The sequence below is a fragment of the Rattus norvegicus genome, chromosome 6, assembly GCF_021556685.1.
Source record: "Rattus norvegicus strain SHRSP/BbbUtx chromosome 6, alternate assembly SHRSP_T2T, whole genome shotgun sequence".
Lineage (NCBI taxonomy): Eukaryota > Metazoa > Chordata > Mammalia > Rodentia > Muridae > Rattus > Rattus norvegicus.
In genome coordinates, this window is record NC_141539.1 from 119,452,309 (window position 1) to 119,469,164 (window position 16,856).

General features: G+C 39.2%; 1 pseudogene; it reads left to right on the forward strand.

Moving 5' to 3' along the window:
- The first annotated feature begins 4,415 nt into the window (after positions 1–4,415).
- Pomp-ps1 (proteasome maturation protein, pseudogene 1) lies at positions 4,416–4,826 on the forward strand (annotated as a pseudogene).
- The last annotated feature ends 12,030 nt before the right edge of the window (positions 4,827–16,856 follow it).

Genomic DNA, 16,856 nt, shown 5'->3' on the forward strand with positions numbered 1-16,856 from the left:
CAGTTGAAGCAGGGGGCATCCACTGATTTTCAAATTTTTTTGACTCAGAATTGTTCCTGTATAAAGGTAATGTAGGGACAAAAATGGAGTAGAGACTGAAAGAAAGACCACCCAGTGACTGATCCAACTTTCATAGCATGTGCAGGCACCAAAAACCTTGACACTGATGCAGTATTGTGCTTGCAAGCAGGAGTCTAGCATGGTCATTCTCTGAGAGGTCCTACCAGCAGCTGACTGAGACAAATGTAGATACTTTCAGGTAACAATTAGATTGAGGTCAGGACCCCTATGGAAGAGTTAGGGGAAGGACTGAAAGAGCTGAGGTGGATTGCAAATCCAGAGGAAGACAACAGTGTCAGCTAACTTGGACCCCTCAGAGCTCTCAAAGACTGAACCACCAGTCAAGGAGCAAACTATGATGGTCCATGGCCCAGGTCATATAGGTAGCAGACAACTGCCTTGTCTGGCCTCAGTGGGAGAGGATGCACTTAATTCTTTAGAAACTTGATGCCCCATGAACGAGGGATGCTAGTACGTGATGTGGGGGTGGGTGGACAGGCAAGGTTGCACTGCCTCAGAGGCAGAGTGTGTGTGTGTGTGTGTGTGTGTGTGTGTGTGTGTGTGTGTGTGTTTGTGTGTGTGTGCGCGCGAGCAATGGGGTGAGGAACTTATGGATGGGGGATCACGAAGGGGGACTACTTTTAGAATGAAAATAAATAAAATGATTTAATGAAATAATGACAATGGTTCATTTCTCTGAGGAACAACCTTGTGATGTGGTAGCTGCAGAGATTTTTCTGGCTACTTTTAGATAAGGGTAAATTATAAAATGAAGAACAGTGAGATGCTTACAAATACATTAAAATCAATGAGTTCCCAAATCAAAGCTATAATTTGCTCTTCACCCAAACCAATCACTAACAACTAGTATTCCAACTAATACTTCTTACAGTTAAGATCAGTGAGAAAGGACGGGTCTTCTCAGCTGCTCTTAGAAATCCTGAACTTGTCTTTCACGATTTATTTACAGCAACAATATAGAAACAAACAAACAAACAAAAAAAAACCCCAACAAATCAGACCATACTGAAGCACTTTTGGAATGTAAGGCAGATGATGTTTCCAAGTCTGTTGTTATTTGAGATGGTAAAGGATTTCAAACTCTGCATAAAACAGTCAAAAATCTTCCTCTGCTTTGTGTGTGTGTGTGTGTGTGTGTGTGTGTGTGTGTGTGTGTGTGTGTGTGTGTGTTTGTCCGTCAAATAGGGAGTGATCTTTCCATGGCTAGAATCAAAATAGAAAACAGACTACATCCTAGTTTGGGTTTATGCATAATAACTTAACTGTTCTTTTGTAATGTTATGTCCTTAGAGTATCTCCTTAAAGCCTGCCACCTCTATGAAGTAAGTGACGTTACCACGCATGTGAAGGCTTAGTACACTTGCTTTAATATACAGCAGGGTGGCAGGGCTAAACCATCCGAGTCTCAAAACAGTAAAAAAATAACATAATCAAGGAAGGACTCCGAACTATCCCAGCATACTGTGCTCCTCCTCTTCATAGGTAAAAACTAATGCCTCGAAATGCAGCATCCACAGCGAGTAGTATCTTCAGGAATAAAGTCTTATATCCAAGTTCTGAAGGTAACAAAGAAAAATGACAAAGCCTTTATTGTTTTGGGAATCCCTTAAATTCCTCCTGACATTGGTTGTCCAACCTTGCACACAGGTTAAGGGGAATTTCTCATGCCTGACATTAGGTGTCTTCTAGATAGTCTACAGCTCTTGGGAAGAGTGATATCATCCTCTAGGACATACATTAATATGTATGGTAACAATATTGTTTATTATGCCTATGTATTATGTCACATTATTTTCAATTAAGAAAAATGAAACTATGTGTGTTTTGGGATTAGGATATCTAAGGTTGTCTTCACTGTTGAAACTGTGAACATTTTCTAAAGATACGAGAGAGTTTACTCATGACGAACTTGCATGCAGACATCTACAGTAGCTCTTTAATCACTCTTACAGCCTTCAGCTTGGTTTCCACAGCCCTTACAGCTAGAATGTGTGAGCTATTTCTAAAGATCTTTAATAGATATGTAATGTGGCCTTTCATCTGAATACATGACTAGAGCCTAGATTCTATCTATTCCCAGAGGGAAAGAAAGAAAGAAAAAGCAAAGGGGTTGTAGAATTTAATTAACAACAATAAGTTGGAAGCAAATACCTGGAAGACTAACATTTCAGATGATGAATTCTATTTTCAGTATGAATGGACTAGTTCAGTAATCCTGGTCCTCAGCCCTAGTTCCTAAGCTTTAGCTTCTCAACAATGGCTATTCTTCTGAGAAAAGCAAACAAGCTTCTGCATGAAAGCTTTAGCCACTTGAGGTTCCTAGAAAGCAAATTAATCTGCAGGGCAGTTTTCAAAACATAAAAGAGGGAAGTGGGAGCATGACTCAGAGAGGCAGCTCAGCTAGACCCTTCCTGCTAAAGAATGCACAAGAGGCTCTTGGTAACAGACCTCTACTGTGGGCTTTGAGCCCCTCTGGGTTTGCTGTCTGTGGGAGTCCTAATTCCCAGCACAATAGGTAAAGCTATCATGTACACAACAAGCTATTTAATCTTGTCCTGCTAACAACTCCTGGCCATGTTTGCAATATGAAACAATTCCTGAGTTGGACGTAGGTCGACTTTTTAATTACTGGTTGTTTCAAAGCATTCAAGATTTTAAGTCAGCAACCTGTAGCATTATCTTTGGAATGTGGTAATAGTTCTTATCTTTACAAAAAAGTATATATTCGTATAAGAGTACATAAATAGAAAGTAGAGTCAAATTGTGGCAAATTTTGGATACATTAAAATTATATATACCATATAGTAATATATTACATCATATATATAATTTTTCTCTAGAAAATCCCATTATTTCTGGGTAACTCAAAATTATCAAAGGACCATTCTTTATTGTTAACAATCATCCTAATTATATAACGATTACTTGACTTAAAGTATTCTATGATAAATTCTTTCTCACAAGTTTCTACAGCTGGATTATTGTCGGTAAGTTATAAAGATACTGAAAAATAGAGAGAGGACACTAGGAAGGTGTCCTTAAGTGTCTATTTAATGTTCACAAATGCTAATATTATTTCTCAAGAACTAAGATTTATGCCTAAAATGAACAAATATTTAAAAACTTAAATTAGTTGAGATCATTGAACTATTAACTATAATATGTAAATATTATAGTTACATATATTTTACTGTAAATGCATTTTTCTATCAACAAAATACAAAGATTCTTTGCTTCAAAATGCCCTTTTTGTGTTGTTTGCTTATCATCTTTTTACTTATGCAATATCAGTTACAATTTTAAGTGGAAATTGACAAAATTTTCCAAAAGTGTTTTGTAAAGTGTTTATCACTGATGTTGATTCATGCACAAATGAATCTAAAACCCGTCCCTGATGTATACGTGAACATAAAGAGTAGTGGCCAGAGGGTATCTACAAAAGAGATTCTCTGAGCTCTGTCTCCAATATCTGACTTAGTAGGTACCCAGAAGAAGATGGGTGATAATTTCTATTTCAAGCAATATTCTGGCGGCCACACCTGCTGTGAGGTCAAGAATCAAACTTACGACTGCAAACTGGTAGGACTGTGTTGAGAAAGTTACAGAAGGTGATATTTTGGTACTGCTCTCTTTTAATTGACTTCAATGATTTCTTTTATTAAGACATCAAGTTTTCTAACTTTCCATCATCCAGCCTAACACTTTATTCATTCTTATCCATTTTGCACCCTGATTGAGAAAGAAATTAAAAACAAATTCATAAAACCATCAAAAATTATATTGAAATAAACCTGAGAAAGAAATTGAAAGAATCGTACAACAACAACAAAAAAAATGAAAGACATCTAAACAAGGAAAAAAGAAAAGAAAAACTGAAGTCAGAATCAGAAGATGGAAAAGCCCTCATCCTCACAGACTGGTGGAAATGCCATTGGGAAAATAACTTCTCAACTAAAAGTAATCCCTGTATAAATTCTAATGCAATTGCTCATAGAAGTTGAAAAAAGTCTTAAATCTCATATGGATGTATAAGAGAACCATGATAGACAAAACATTCCTGAACAAAATTCCAATGTATGTGTCACTCTCCCAGGTTTTAAGTTATACTTGAGGTCTAAAAGTAAAAACAGTGTGGTAATGTCATTAAAACAGAATCATTGACCAGCAGAATAGGATTGAGAACCCAAACATGAATCCTAAGTTTTATTGACAAGAATGACTTTTATATACTCTGTTTCTCCATGCTACTGTTTTTATTAACATTAAAAGCATTAATGCAGGCTTGGCTGGCTGACTACAGCGGGTTCAGAGGATTTTGCAGAGCTGTTTCCAAGATGAACACCAGAGGCCTGAAGGACAGTATTCCAGTTACAAAGCTCTCAGGCAGTGGGCCTTTCCAGAGTCATGATCTTCTCCAGAAAGGCTTTTCTGGTGTGAAAAATGAACTTTTGCCCACTCACCTTCTTGAATTATCAGAAAACATTCCAGCTAAAGCAAGACAAGATGAACTTTTTTACCGTGAGGAACAACAAGGGTCTGTTTGCTCCCCTGAGGTTGCAAATGGAGTTCAAGGCAGTGCAGCAGATTCAGCGTCTTCTGTTTCTTCCAAGCTCAAACCTCTCACTGGATATTCTGAGCAGCAACGACGAGACCATGGTTTTGAGGATATTCTTACCGACCCATCACAAAGTGCACTGATGGGCGAGCCACACTTGATGGTGGAATATACGCTGGGCATGCTGTAATACAGGGTACCACGCAGCAACGACGAATGTGCTTCTCATAGTTGCCTCTGCTACAGTCTGTTGTTCACAGCATTAAAGTACCGAGAGGATCGCTGAGTCACGTAGAAGTGTTTGGGATGAGGTTTTGGGTTGTGAGTCAGTTGGAAGCCTAGAGATGGTTTCTAAGCATTGAGGTAACAGCAAAGCTCAACTTTTGAAAACGTATTTCGTATAAATGTTACAAACGCAGCAAAGTTCCCAGGAGCCTCCTTCAGAATGACAGTTGTGATTGGATTTGGTGGCACCTCCCAGAAGAGGCTTAGCTTTGCTCTGGAGGATGCTACAGGCACCTTAAGGGTTATAGCCAAGTATTTTTACAAAAGGAAAAGTTTAAGGTTCCAGAGTTTGGTCTCTTTTATATGAGAGATCAGATACAGTTTGAACTATTGTGCTTCATAGATTTTTAGCTTATCAGTGTTCTGTGGAAGGAAAGTACAGGTCAGTTGTTTTTAAGTTACATATCAAGTTACAGAAAAGTTTTTTAAGTTAGGAGAATATTCCTATTATACACCCATGAATAGTTCCATACAACTTTATTTAAATAAATTTTAAACATGATAGTTCTTTTAAAAAAAGAGGATTAATGCTATACTTAGACAACATCAAGCAGTACAAGTAAGGTAACATTTTATTGTATTCTAGAAAGATAAACTGAACTTTAGATTTCACTAATTATTCCTTTAATTCCTAAACCAAATGATAACATGTAATGAATGCTGAGGTCCTCAATATTGGAATAACTCCATTATATTCATCTATAAGGGAAAAATGGAATCACGACATTGAGAAAAGTGAATGTACTGAGCAATATTTATAACTGGGCAAATATGTTTTCTCTCCTATAAACCCTATATATCCTAGATATAAAACAAACAAACAAAAAAAAACACATGCCCAAGCAAACACATGCTCCCACATAATACATGCACGCACCTATGCACGCACGCACACACACACACACACAGACACACACACACACACACACACACACACACTCTCACTGTGGAAATAATTTATTTGACAGGAACAGAGACAAAATAATAGGATGGTGAATTTTCTTAATGTTTTCTCAACCCTAATTTTAAGAACCGTTCTTAAATGTCTTAAAATTTTTAACCTTCCTTCTTGGTCGGCACACACCGGAGGTAGTAGAATGGTTGCTAGGATATAGGGGAAGTGTACCTGTTCAGCGATTTCTCTTTGGAGCAAATCCAACCTGCATTGTCAGGAAATTAGCAGTTCGGTTCACAGGATTCAGCAGTCGAGTTAAGTAGTGTTAGGATAGCAAACAATAATCAACAGCAGTGGCACAAACTAGCTGGAATAGCCAGCTCCCTGCCAAGTCGGCATGAGTTAGCAGAAGCAACCAGGTCTTTGTATGAGTCTTGCCTCACCAATAAATCTATCTTACCAAAATTCCCTGTGAGTCTGTATCAATTGACATCACTCTGACAATCAGCTGCGTCCTCAGAAGTGGCAAAACGCCGCTAGAGCATCACTGGAAGATTTTTGGTGCATTCCTCCCCATGGAGTCCCAACAAATGGAGCTCAGCAACTCAATGTAAGGGAAAACAATATGGGCTCGTCATTTGTGAAGAATCCTTCATGAAGCGTCCTTTCATGTGCTTGCTTTTACAAACAACCTTTCACCTGTATCCACTTCAAGGAAACACTCCGTGTGTCTGCCCCAGAAAGTACATGATACAACACAGCTGACTTTCCATAGAAACCATACATTTCCACTTCAGGGAAATGAAACAGAGGTGGTTGGAATGCAGAGGACAGCCTGTATATATGTGTGGATGGAACAAAAGTTGGTACATAAGCTGCAGTAGAGGAAGCAAAAGAGAAAGTTGGGTAAGAACAATAGTGTACTAGAATATGCCACAGTGACACCCAAAGTGCTGTGAGTTCACTAAAATTTTAAGAAAAAAAGAAAACAAAATCTTAAATTGAAAATTATCCAGGTTTTCCTGTCTGGCCATGACTTATAATCAATGTCTTCTTGCCTTTATCCATTTATTCCACTCTTTGAATAACTGCTATGAAGGCTTTAAAATATAAGGGCTCACCAAACTAGGTAAGATGGATGAAGCAAAGAAGTGCAGGCCGACAGGAACCAGATGTAGATGTCTCCTGAGAGACACAGCCAGAATATGGCAAACACATAGGCGAATGCCAGCAGCAAACCACTGAACTGAGAACGGGACCCCCATTGAAGGAATCAGAGAAAGGACTGGAAGAGCTTGAAGGGGCTCGAGACCCCATATGATCAACAATGCCAAGCAACCAGAGCTTCCAGGGACTAAGCCACTACCTAAAGACTATACATGGACTGACCCTGGACTCTGACCTCATAGGTAGCAATGAATAACCTAGTAAGAGCACCAGTGGCAGGGGAAGCCCTTGGTCCTGCCAAGACTGAACCTCCAGTGAATGTGATTGTTGTGGGGGAGGGCGGTAATGGGGGGAGGATGGGGAAGGGAACACACATAGAGAAGGTGAGAGGGAGGGGTTTGGGGGACGTTGGCATAGAAACCGGGAAAGGGAATAACAATTGGAATGTAAACAAAAAATACCCAAGTTAATAAATATGGAGAGAAAAAGAAATGTAAACAAAGAAATATATCAAATAATAAATAAAATTAAAAAAATTGAAAGAAATTGTTAGTAGTTCATGGAGTATTAAAAACAATAACTGGAAAAATGGGAAAAATATAAAGGTTCTTGGTTACCTAAGGACAGGGACCTCTGGACAGCCTGGTACCCAACCTTCTGAATTATGATAGTAAAATGATCACTTTTAGATACTCTTCTGGGATGTGGGTAATTTTTTAAAGATTTTCCCTATGTTTGATTCACAAGAAATTAAGAATTTAGTTGAGATTCAGGATGACATTTTTATTTGACAACTGAGGCTACATCAAGATATGCTTTAAAATAGGTTTCCTTTATTAACTCGCGCAGATGGAGATTATTATTACATTTAAATACGTTGCCCTTTCCAGAACCCACTCTTCAAGTATTTCTTGCCACCGCTCAATGGTCTTTCCACCTCTAGTATTTTGTACAGAATTTACAAACAAGAACTCCACAGGGATACCCTAAGTAAGTTAAGTTAGAATTCCTTTAGCATAAGTACTTGTTCTTAAATGTCTATAAACGATTTAAGGAGTATTCTTTTCAGCAAACTTACAAGTATCATTATTGTAGACATGACAGTGGCTCTTGCTCTTAGCAATTAAAAATTACATATTTGCTTTTGTTCTTCACTCGAAAGGCGGGCATTGGAGTTAGTGATGGGGAAAAGGCTCAGAGATGAACACTTACAGCTGCTGAGGGGACATGAGTTTTGCTCTCAACACCCATATTTGGCATTTGTAACCATTTGTAATATAACTCTAGATCAAACAGACTTATATCACTTTCTTTGATTCTTAGGGTCCACACACAAAATGGGAGATACACTGAATGTAACCATAAATTTAAAAGAGTAAAAGAAATCTAGATGTAGGTATTTATAACTAAATAATTTTTTAATTGGTCTGGCATATATTTGCAGATAATACAGCATGATTCAGTCCCAGGCAGATTGGAAAATGATCATCACAATTCATTCTAAGTGTATTAAATTCAATATTCAATTTTATTTTCCTTAATTTTAAAATTATACACACTTTATGGAATGAGTCGCTGTGTTTGCACTGTGTTTGTAAATGCTGTGTGTCTTACTTTATCTCAAATTCTGAAAGCCGACGGTACCATGCACAGATCACATTGGGCTCATTCCTCAATGAGAGCAAATCTGACAATCACATAGAGGGGATAATGTAGAAAAGCTGCCTTCCTGCAAGCAAGTGAAGCATTGGAAATAATTCTCCAAATTTGCATTCATCTGGATGAGGAAAAAAAGAATATTCTATTGGAGCAAATTATAGGTATTCATCTAGGGAGGGCTCTTTCTCATACACAGGTAGGAATATTTTGAGCATGTTCTCTTCATCGTCTTTCTTCTCAGACATGGCAGATGGAAATGTTTCCAGGCCCAAGATGTAGTATTATAAAGAGCAAATTTTTCTTTCAGCTACTCAAAAAAGAGCAAGTAAATTCGAACTTTGTAGAGAGAATCTCTGTTGTACTATGTGGAGGCATCACCTTTCAATAAAAAGCTGATGGCTTATTAGCAAAAGGCAGGAAATAGGATCTGGAAGTTCTGGTAGATAGTTATGAATTGTGGAGGTCAGTTAGAGGCAGGAAAGCTCACCAATTCTACTCCAAGTTAATCGATATATGAAACTGAGGAGAGGTCAAAAGCCATGTGGCAAAAGTCGAATAAATGGGTTATGTAAGTTAAAAGCTAGTTGGGGAACAAGCCCAAGCTTATGTCCCTGGCATTAATTCATAAAAAATAAGTCTTGGAGTAGTTATTCAGGAACTGGGGATCTGGTAAAAAAATGCCAGAATTACATGAAGTGATAATTTTGGTTTGTTTCCCTGGAAGTTTAACAAACAAACGGTCTCCTTCCTTTAAAAGAAAATAAGAGACAAACAAACAACAACAAATAATTCGAAAGAATTTTCAACATTACCTAGGAAAACTAGCTTTTCCTCCACAGTCACTGGTCATTTTGGTAACAATCTGTCCTGTCTCAGCTCAGAAATCCCCACTTCTCTGAGAATATGTGTATCATTTTATGTGGCTCAAAGCTTTTTGGATTTCTAAAATAAATTATATTGCATATAGAGGATACACAGGATAAATTGGCATAGTAGTGTGTGTGTGTATGTGTGAGTGTGTGTGTTTGTGTGTGTGTGTGTGTGTGTGTGTGTCTGTGTCTGTGTCTGTGTGTATGCATGCCCATGTGAATTTATAGTATAATAGTATACTGAAACTTATGGAGATAACTGTAATTTTTTTTTCTTTTTAATTTTTTTTTTATTAACTTGAGTATTTCTTATATACATTTCAAGTGTTATTCCCTTTCCCGGTTTCCGGGCAAAATCCCCCTCCCCCCTCCCCTTCCTTATGGGTGTTCCCCTCCCAACCCTCCCCCCATTGCCGCCCTCCCCCCATAGTCTAGTTCACTGGGGGTTCAGTCTTAGCAGGACCCAGGGCTTCCCCTTCCACTGGTGCTCTTACTAGGATATTCATTGCTACCTATGGGATCAGAGTCCAGGGTCAGTCCATATATAGTCTTTAGGTAGTGGCTTAGTCCCTGGAAGCTCTGGTTGCTTGACATTGTTGTACTTTTGGGGTCTCGAGCCCCTTCAAGCTCTTCCAGTTCTTTCTCTGATTCCTTCAACGGGGGACCTATTCTCAGTTCAGTGGTTTGCTGCTGGCATTCGCCTCTGTATTTGCTGTATTCTGGCTGTGTCTCTCAGGAGCGATCTACATCCGGCTCCTGTCGGTCTGCACTTCTTTGCTTCATCCATCTTGTCTAATTGGGTGGCTGTATATGTATGGGCCACATGTGGGGCAGGCTCTGATTGGGTGTTCCTTCAGTCTCTGTTTTAATTTTTGCCTCTCCCTTCCCTGCCAAGGGTATTCTTTTTCCTCATTTAAAGAAGGAGTGAAGCATTCACATTTTGAACATCCGTCTTGAATTTCGTTTGTTCTAGGGATCTAGGGTAATTCAAGCATTTGGGCTAATAGCCACTTATCAATGAGTGCATACCATGTATGTCTTTCTGTGATTGGGTTAGCTCACTCAGGATGATATTTTCCAGTTCCAACCATTTGCCTACGAATTTCATAAACTCGTTGTTTTTGATAGCTGAGTAATATTCCATTGTGTAGATGTACCACATTTTCTGTATCCATTCCTCTGTTGAAGGGCATCTCGGTTCTTTCCATTTTCTAGCTATTATAAATAAGGCTGCGATAAACATAGTGGAGCACGTGTCTCTTTTATATGTTGAGGCATCTTTTGGGTATATGCCCAAGAGAGGTATAGCTGGATCCTCAGGCAGTTCAATGTCCAATTTTCTGAGGAACCTCCAGACTGATTTCCAGAATGGTTTTACCAGTCTGCAATCCCACCAACAATGGAGGAGTGTTCCTCTTTCTCCACATCCTCGCCAGCATCTGCTGTCACCTGAGTTTTTGATCTTAGCCATTCTCACTGGTGTGAGGTGAAATCTCAGGGTTGTTTTGATTTGCATTTCCCTTATGACTAAAGATGTTGAACATTTCTTTAGGTGTTTCTCAGCCATTCGGCATTCCTCAGCTGTGAATTCTTTGTTTAGCTCTGAACCCCATTTATTAATAGGGTTATTTGTTTCCCTGCGGTCTAACTTCTTGAGTTCTTTGTATATTTTGGATATAAGGCCTCTATCTGTTGTAGGATTGGTAAAGATCTTTTCCCAATCTGTTGGTTGCCGTTTTGTCCTAACCACCGTGTCCTTTGCCTTACAGAAGCTTTGCAGTTTTATGAGATCCCATTTGTCGATTCTTGATCTTAGAGCATAAGCCATTATTGTTTTGTTCAGGAAATTTTTTCCAGTGCCCATGTGTTCCAGATGCTTCCCTAGTTTTTCTTCTATTAGTTTGAGTGTGTCTGGTTTGATGTGGAGGTCCTTGATCCACTTGGACTTAAGCTTTGTACAGGGTGATAAGCATGGATCGATCTGCATTCTTCTACATGTTGACCTCCAGTTGAACCAGCACCATTTGCTGAAAATGCTATCTTCTTTCCATTGGATGGTTTTGGCTCCTTTGTCAAAAATCAAGTGACCATAGGTGTGTGGGTTCATTTCTGGGTCTTCAATTCTATTCCATTGGTCTATCTGTCTGTCTCTGTACCAATACCATGCAGTTTTTATCACTATTGCTCTGTAATACTGCTTGAGTTCAGGGATAGTGATTCCCCCTGAAGTCCTTTTATTGTTGAGGATAGCTTTAGCTATCCTGGGTTTTTTGTTATTCCAGATGAATTTGCAAATTGTTCTGTCTAACTCTTTGAAGAATTGGATTGGTATTTTGATGGGGATTGCATTGAATCTGTAGATTGCTTTTGGTAAAATGGCCATTTTTACTATATTAATCCTGCCAATCCATGAGCATGGGAGATCTTTCCATCTTCTGAGGTCTTCTTCAATTTCTTTCCTCAGTGTCTTGAAGTTCTTATTGTACAGATCTTTTACTTGCTTGGTTAAAGTCACACCGAGGTACTTTATATTATTTGGGTCTATTATGAAGGGTGTCGTTTCCCTAATTTCTTTCTCGGCTTGTTTCTCTTTTGTATAGAGGAAGGCAACTGATTTATTTGAGTTAATTTTATACCCAGCCACTTTGCTGAAGTTGTTTATCAGCTTTAGTAGTTCTCTGGTGGAACTTTTGGGATCACTTAAATATACTATCATGTCATCTGCAAATAGTGATATTTTGACCTCTTCTTTTCCGATCTGTATCCCCTTGATCTCCTTTTGTTGTCTGATTGCTCTGGCTAGAACTTCAAGAACTATATTGAATAAGTAGGGAGAGAGTGGGCAGCCTTGTCTAGTCCCTGATTTTAGTGGGATTGCTTCAAGTTTCTCTCCATTTAGTTTAATGTTAGCAACTGGTTTGCTGTATATGGCTTTTACTATGTTTAGGTATGGGCCTTGAATTCCTATTCTTTCCAGGACTTTTATCATGAAGGGGTGTTGAATTTTGTCAAATGCTTTCTCAGCATCTAATGAAATGATCATGTGGTTTTGTTCTTTCAGTTTGTTTATATGATGGATCACGTTGATGGTTTTCCATATATTAAACCATCCCTGCATGCCTGGGATGAAGCCTACTTGATCATGGTGGATGATTGTTTTGATGTGCTCTTGAATTCGGTTTGCCAGAATTTTATTGAGTATTTTTGCGTCGATATTCATAAGGGAAATTGGTCTGAAGTTCTCTTTCTTTGTTGTGTCTTTGTGTGGTTTAGGTATAAGAGTAATTGTGGCTTCGTAGAAGGAATTCGGTAGTGCTCCATCTGTTTCAATTTTGTGGAATAGTTTGGATAATATTGGTATGAGGTCTTCTATGAAGGTTTGATAGAATTCTGCACTAAACCCGTCTGGACCTGGGCTCTTTTTGGTTGGAAGACCTTTAATGACTGCTTCTATTTCCTTAGGAGTTATGGGGTTGTTTAACTGGTTTATCTGTTCCTGATTTAACTTCGATACCTGGTATCTGTCTAGGAAATTGTCCATTTCCTGAAGATTTTCAAATTTTGTTGAATATAGGTTTTTATAGTAAGATCTGATGATTTTTTGAATTTCCTCTGAATCTGTAGTTATGTCTCCCTTTTCATTTCTAATTTTGTTAATTAGGACGCACTCTCTGTGTCCTCTCGTTAGTCTGGCTAAGGGTTTATCTATCTTGTTGATTTTCTCAAAGAACCAACTTTTGGTTCTGTTGATTCTTTCTATGGTCCTTTTTGTTTCTACTTGGTTGATTTCAGCTCTGAGTTTGATTATTTCCTGCCTTCTACTCCTCCTGGGTGTATTTGCTTCTTTTTGTTCTAGAGCTTTTAGGTGTGCTGTCAAGCTGCTGACATATGCTCTTTCCTGTTTCTTTCTGCAGGCACTCAGCGCTATGAGTTTTCCTCTTAGCACAGCTTTCATTGTGTCCCATAAGTTTGGGTATGTTGTATCTTCATTTTCATTAAATTCTAAAAAGTTTTTAATTTCTTTCTTTATTTCTTCCTTGACCAGGTTATCATTGAGTAGAGCATTGTTCAATTTCCACGTATATGTGGGCATTCTTCCCTTATTGTTATTGAAGACCAGTTTTAGGCCGTGGTGGTCCGATAGCACGCATGGGATTATCTCTATCTTTCTGTACCTGTTGAGGCCCGTTTTTTGACCAATTATATGGTCAATTTTGGAGAAAGTACCATGAGGAGCTGAGAAGAAGGTATATCCTTTTGCTTTAGGATAGAATGTTCTATAAATATCCGTTAGGTCCATTTGGCTCATGACTTCTCTTAGTCTGTCGACATCACTATTTAATTTCTGTTTCCATGATCTGTCCATTGATGAGAGTGTGGTGTTGAAGTCTCCCACTATTATTGTGTGAGGTGCAATGTGTGTTTTGAGCTTTAGTAAGGTTTCTTTTACGTATGTAGGTGCCCTTGTATTTGGGGCATAGATATTTAGGATTGAGAGTTCATCTTGGTGGATTTTTCCTTTGATGAGTATGAAGTGTCCTTCCTTATCTTTTTTGATGACTTTTAGTTGGAAATTGATTTTATTTGATATTAGAATGGCTACTCCAGCTTGCTTCTTCTGACCATTTGCTTGGAAAGTTGTTTTCCAGCCTTTCACTCTGAGGTAGTGTCTGTCTTTGTCTCTGAGGTGTGTTTCCTGTAGGCAGCAGAATGCAGGGTCCTCATTGCGTATCCAGTTTGTTAATCTATGTCTTTTTATTGGGGAGTTGAGGCCATTGATATTGAGAGATATTAAGGAATAGTGATTATTGCTTCCCTTTATATTCATATTTGGATGTGAGGTTATGTTTGTGTGCTTTCATTCTCTTTGTTTTGTTGCCAAGACGATTAGTTTCTTGCTTCTTCTAGGGTATAGCTTGCCTCCTTATGTTGGGCTTTACCATTTATTATCCTTTGTAGTGCTGGATTTGTGGAAAGATATTGTGTAAATTTGGTTTTGTCATGGAATATCTTGGTTTCTCCATCAATGTTAATTGAGAGTTTTGCTGGATACAGTAACCTGGGCTGGCATTTGTGTTCTCTTAGGGTCTGTATGACATCAGTCCAGGATCTTCTGGCCTTCATAGTTTCTGGCGAGAAGTCTGGTGTGATTCTGATAGGTCTCCCTTTATATGTTACTTGACCTTTTTCCCTTACTGCTTTTAATATTCTTTCTTTATTTTGTGCGTTTGGTGTTTTGACAATTATGTGACGGGAGGTGTTTCTTTTCTGGTCCAATCTATTTGGAGTTCTGTAGGCTTCTTGTATGCCTATGGGTATCTCTTTTTTTAGGTTAGGGAAGTTTTCTTCTATGATTTTGTTGAAGATATTTACTGGTCCTTTGAGCTGGGAGTCTTCACTCTCTTCTATACCTATTATCCTTAGGTTTGATCTTCTCATTGAGTCCTGGATTTCCTGTATGTTTTGGACCAGTAGCTTTTTCCGCTTTACATTATCTTTGACAGTTGAGTCAATGATTTCTATGGAATCTTCTGCTCCTGAGATTCTCTCTTCCATCTCTTGAATTCTGTTGGTGAGGCTTGTATCTACAGCTCCTTGTCTCTTCTTTTGGTTTTCTATATCCAGGGTTGTTTCCATGTGTTCTTTCTTGATTGCTTCTATTTCCATTTTTAATTCCTTCAACTGTTTGATTGTGTTTTCCTGGAATTCTTTCAGGGATTTTTGCGATTCCTCTCTGTAGGCTTTTACTTGTTTATTAATGTTTTCCTGTGCTTCCCTAAGTGTGTTCATGTCTTTCTTGAAGTCCTCCAGCATCATGATCAAATATGATTTTGTAACTAGATCTTGCTTTTCTGGTGTGTTTGGATATTCCATGTTTGTTTTGGTGGGAGAATTGGGCTCCGATGATGGCATGTAGTCTTGGTTTCTGTTGCTTGGGTTCCTGCGCTTGCCTCTCGCCATCAGATTATCTCTAGTGTTACTTTGTTCTGCTATTTCTGACAGTGGCTAGACTGTCCTATAAGCCTGTGTGACAGGAGTGCTGTAGACCTGTTTTCCTCTCTTTCAGTCAGTTATGGGGACAGAGTGTTCTGCTTTCTGGCGTGTAGTTTTTCCTCTCTACAGGTCTTCAGCTGTTCCTGTGGGCCTGTGTCTTGAGTTCACCAGGCAGCTTTCTTGCAGCAGAAAATTTGGTCTTACCTGTGGTCCCGAGGCTCAGGTTCGCTCGTGGGGTGCTGCCCACGGGCTCTCTGCAGCGGCAGCAACCAGGAAGACCTGTGCCGCCCCTTCCGGGAACTTCAGTGCACCAGGGTTCCAGATGGTCTTTGGCTTTTTCCTCTGGCGTCCGAGATGTGTGTGCAGGGAGCAGTCACTTCTGGTTTCCCAGGCTTGTCTGCCTCTCTGAAGGTTTAGCTCTCCCTCCCACGGGATTTGGGTGCAGAGAACTGTTTATCCGGTCTGTTTCTTTCAGGTTCAGGCGGTGTCTCAGGCACAGGGGTCCTGCGGCTCCTGGGCCCTCCCCCACGGGAGCCCAGAGGCCTTATACAGTTTCCTCTTGGGCCAGGGATGTGGGCAGGGGTGAGCAGAGTTGGTGGTCTCTTCCGCTCTGCAGCCTCAGGAGTGCCCACCTGACCAGGCGGTTGGGTCTCTCTCTCACCGGGTCTGGGAGCAGAGAGCTGCTGCGATAACTGTAATTTTATACTGTTACTCTGTTGCTGATAAGGGTCACTAAAGCTACTCTTTCTTTAAGAAAATCTCTTACATAATTTGTTTACCTAGTCTTTATATTTTACATTTATCTCTAGACTATTTATCCCAAATTTAAAAAAGTCAAGTATTAATTGGTGTGTGACGCTACATGGTTTTGCGTGAGATTGCGCGTGTGACAGAGAAGTCAAGGAGGTCAGTGTGTTCTCTCATCCACACCATATAGCTCAAAGGTTGATCTCAGGTAAGAAACCTTAACAACGTTAGGTGCCCTTTAGATACTGAGCCATCTCTCAGCCATAATCACATTTTTTTCCCTAATTCATTGCCTCCTCTGTCTCAGGTTCAGTGTTTGTCAATTGTCTCCCTATCATAGTAAACATTGTTTTGTTCTATGTCCTTAAATTGTACATGTAAGAAAAATCCAGAAATATTTTTACTTCTCCCTGCTGGAAAAGTACATCAAGCACTGTGACCTTGATAAAGATACTCACGTTCCTAACCTGGCATTTAATCTCCATCCACTCAGTTTCTTTGACAATATTTTGTCCCCCTATGGTATTATCTAATTGGAAGTAGATACAGTGTGGTGGTTATCCAGTATTTGTCAGGCATTTGTGGAACATGAACATATTTAATG